The sequence below is a fragment of the Vulpes vulpes genome, chromosome 7 (assembly GCF_048418805.1).
Source record: "Vulpes vulpes isolate BD-2025 chromosome 7, VulVul3, whole genome shotgun sequence".
In the NCBI taxonomy this organism is placed as follows: Eukaryota; Metazoa; Chordata; class Mammalia; order Carnivora; family Canidae; genus Vulpes; species Vulpes vulpes.
The window spans coordinates 117,528,696-117,532,410 of record NC_132786.1 but is presented as its reverse complement, the minus strand read 5'-3'; the positions used below and the strand labels follow the sequence as shown (position 1 = coordinate 117,532,410).

Below are 3,715 nucleotides of genomic sequence, written 5' to 3'. Positions count from 1 at the left end.
TTGTTTTCTTATTATTCAGTTTTGAGAGTTCTTTGTATGTTCTGGATACAAGCCCCTATGAGACAGACATATGATTTCAAATATTTTCTTCCACTCAGTGGCTTGTCTTTCGATTCACTGAGCAGTGTCTTTTAAAGAGCAGGCAATTTTAATTTTTGTGAAGTCCAAGTTATTAATTTTTCCTATTGTGGGTTATACTTTATGTCATCTCTAAAAAAATGTGTGCCTAATCCAAGGTCATAAAGGTTTTCTTCCAGAATTTTAATAGTTTTAAGTTTTATATTTAGGTCTGTGTTCCATTTTGAGTTAATTTTCATATATGGCATAAGACATGGGCTGAAGTTCTTTTTCTTTTCTTTTTTTTTCTTTGCATATAAATGTTCCAGCATCATTTGTTGAAAAGACTATCCTTTCTCCACTTAATGTCTTTACAGGGATCCCTGGGTGGTGCAGCGGTTTGGCCCCTGCCTTTGGCCCGGGGCACGATCCTGGAGACCCGGGATCGAATCCCACATCAGGCTCCCGGTGCATGGAGCCTGCTTCTCCCTCTGCCTGTGTCTCTGCCTCTCTCTCTCTGTGACTATCATAAATAAATAAAAATTAAAAAAATAAATGTCTTTACAACTTTGTGAAAAAATAAGTTGTCTATACATGTGTGGGTCTATTCCTGAATGTTGTCTCCTGTTTCATTGATCTACTTGTTTATCTTTACATTTTGCACTGGGGCTCAGAACACTTAAACATATACTATTTACATACATATATATTTACATATGTAAATATAGACACTTGTATATAATTAGGACAAAAGTTCCACCAGACAATACTTATCTTCACTTAGTGCAATTATACATGGTGGTATTTTTTTTCTTTTGACCTCTGAACCTTTTATTGGCCTCCTGCTCCTCAAAGGTACCCTGTTTTGCTGCCTCAATGCCTCAGAATTTTTGTGTTGTTGGTCTCAGACACCACCTTGCTGTCCACGAATTGCGGGTGGTGGTCTTCTGGATGGTCTGCAAGGAGTTGCTGTTGTCCAGGGTGTCAGTAAGACTGAAGTCCTCCCCGTCTTCCAACAGGCAACAGTCAGTGGCAATCTCAGCCTCCAGCTTGACCTTGACATTCAGCAGGGCCTCATACTCCTGGGCCTGGCGCTGCCCCTCTGCCCGGGTCTGGGACAGCTCTGACTCCAGGTGCAGCAGGATCCCGTTGAGCTGCTCCATCTGCATCGCATAGCAGGCCTTGACCTCCCTCAGGCTGTTCTCCAAGCTGGACTTCAGGTTTCTCATGGAGTCCAGGTTGATCTTCAAGGACTGGGTGGTGCATCTCAACTCCATGAAGGTCATCTCAGCTTCTCCGATCTCAGAGGTCTCCGTGGTGACCTCTGTGGTGCTCTCCTTGATCTGCTGGGACCAGTACTTGTCCAGCTCCTTCCAATTCTTCTGAGCCAGCTCGTCATCTGGGCCCGGATATCTGCCCTGATCTTGCTGAGGCTCTGAGATTTGGGGGCATCCAACTCCACCGTCAACCCAGAGTTGGCGATTTGGTTTTGTAGGCCCTTTACTTGCTCCTCGTGGTTCTTCTTCATGAAGAGCAGCTCCTGCTTGAGAGCCTCGATCTCTGTCTCTAGCTGCAGCCGAGTGATGTTGGTGTCATCAGTGACCTTGCGGAGCCCATGGATGTCACTCTCCACAGACTGGCGCATGGCCAGCTCCATCTCATACTTGACTTGGAAGTCGTCAGCAGCAAGCCGGGCATTGCCAATCTGCAGAACGATGCAGGCATTGTCCACAGCACTTGCAAAGATCTGAGCCCTCAGGTCCTCGGTGGTCTTGAAGTCATGCCCCCCGTCTCTGACCTGGGGGCCCCTTCTTCTCCAGGTGTTCCCAGATTTTCATCTCCAGTCTCTGATTATCAGCCTCCAGGCTCCTCACCCTCTCCAGGTAGGAGGCCAGGCAGTCACTCAGGTCTTGCATGGTCTCCTTCTTGCCCTGGATGCCCCCTATGCCCGCCAGACCCCCGGCCATCCCCGTGGCCGGGCCCCCGGACCTCCAGCCGCCCGGGAAGCTGGTGGAGCAGGATATGGAGGTCCGGGAGCCCGAGCCCCCGATGCCTGCATAGATGCTGGCTGTGCTACTGACGGGCCGGACCCGGTGGCTGGGACTGCACGGAGCCCGGGGACCCGTAGTTGGAAGAGAAGGGGAGTGGGTGGTGGAGCTCATGCTGCTCTGAGAGCCAGAGGGCGACTCGGGAGGCCAGGGCTCAGGCTCAGGCCAGGACCATGGTGGTATTTTCAATTCTATTCTTAAATGTTTTGAAAACTATGGAGTATACTACATTGATTTTATGGCCCGCTATTATTGGCCTAAAATTTGGAAAACACTACTAATTTAAAAGATCCCTTTCAGCCTCCAAACCACTATAATTCTGTGACTCACTTTAATTTTCGGAACACTTTGTGAGATGCACCTTGCCATATAGAGGCTACTCAGCTCCCTTTGAACATCATTTTTACATCTGGGAGATTTCCTCCAGTATGAATGCAGGCTCAGATAAGAGACTTTGACTCTGCTAACTATATTCTCTGGAGTAAACCGTCTGTTTAGAAAAGTGCAAAACAATGAGGCAGATGCTATAGGGAATCCTTTAGTCTGTTGAGGGAGGCTGTGGAGGCATGGGTCTTTTATTATTACAGTGACTGAAGTTCCCTCATTCAATGTCCAACATTTGCCCTGTAAACAAAGGGGCAAGAGTCAGTGGGGTTTGGCCAGAGAGCATAATCACTGGGTCTGACTTAGGTGTTGATCCAAGTTGGGTGGTCTCCAAGTCTGCCTCTTTGGTCTTTCTGGAGATTGGGGGCCACCTAATATCTTTTAATAATATTATGGCTTTGATTTTCATTTTTCTGATGATTAATGATGCTGAGCACCTTTTCACGTATCTGTTGGCCATTTGAATGTCTTTAAAGATAAATGAGTGGGCAGCCTGGGTGGCTCAGCAGTTTAGCACCGCCTCCAGCCCAGGGCCCGATCCTGGAGACCCAGGATCGAGTCCCATGGCGGGCTCCCTGGAGCCTGCTTCTCCCTCTGCCACTCTCTCTCTCTCTCTCTGTCTCTCTGTGTGTGTGTGTCTCTCTCATTCATAAATACATAAAATCTTTAAAAAAAAGATAAGTAAAATGTATTAGTTAAAAAAATGTATTTCTTACTGTGTATCATGGTAAAAAAAATATTGAAAAACACTAGTCAAATCTAACTTCTTCATTTAACATATGAAGAAAGAAAAATAAAACTTAGAGAAATCAAGTGATTGATGCTCTAGTGGTTAACAGAAAGCTGAAATTAGGACGCAGAAATTCTCTTAGTACCAGGCTCCATTGTAAGAACATCATTTATCACCTGGAAGTTTACTCCCCATGTTCTATGTAGATATCTTCCTACATTAGTCCTGTTGTGAAAATTAAATGCATTTCATTAATTAGTATATTACAAAAATATTGTGAATTTTATCATTGCATTGGGAGTTAGGTACTAATTAATGGTTTTCACTTGCTGTAGTTAATACTAGTTTTAAACACAATTCTGCATATAACTCTGAAAAGAGAGGTAATCTGTGCTGTTTTAAAGACTTGTATGTTGGCAGATATGGTAAGAACTGCAGGGGAGACATTGGGTAGTACTAATAAACAAATTCTTTAAGAAAATAATTCTATTTTCAA

At 45.0% G+C, this 3,715-nt stretch overlaps 1 pseudogene; it reads right to left on the bottom strand.

Moving 5' to 3' along the window:
• Positions 1 to 930: 930 nt before the first annotated feature.
• Positions 931 to 2,219, bottom strand: LOC112929903 (keratin, type I cytoskeletal 18 pseudogene; annotated as a pseudogene).
• Positions 2,220 to 3,715: the final 1,496 nt, after the last annotated feature.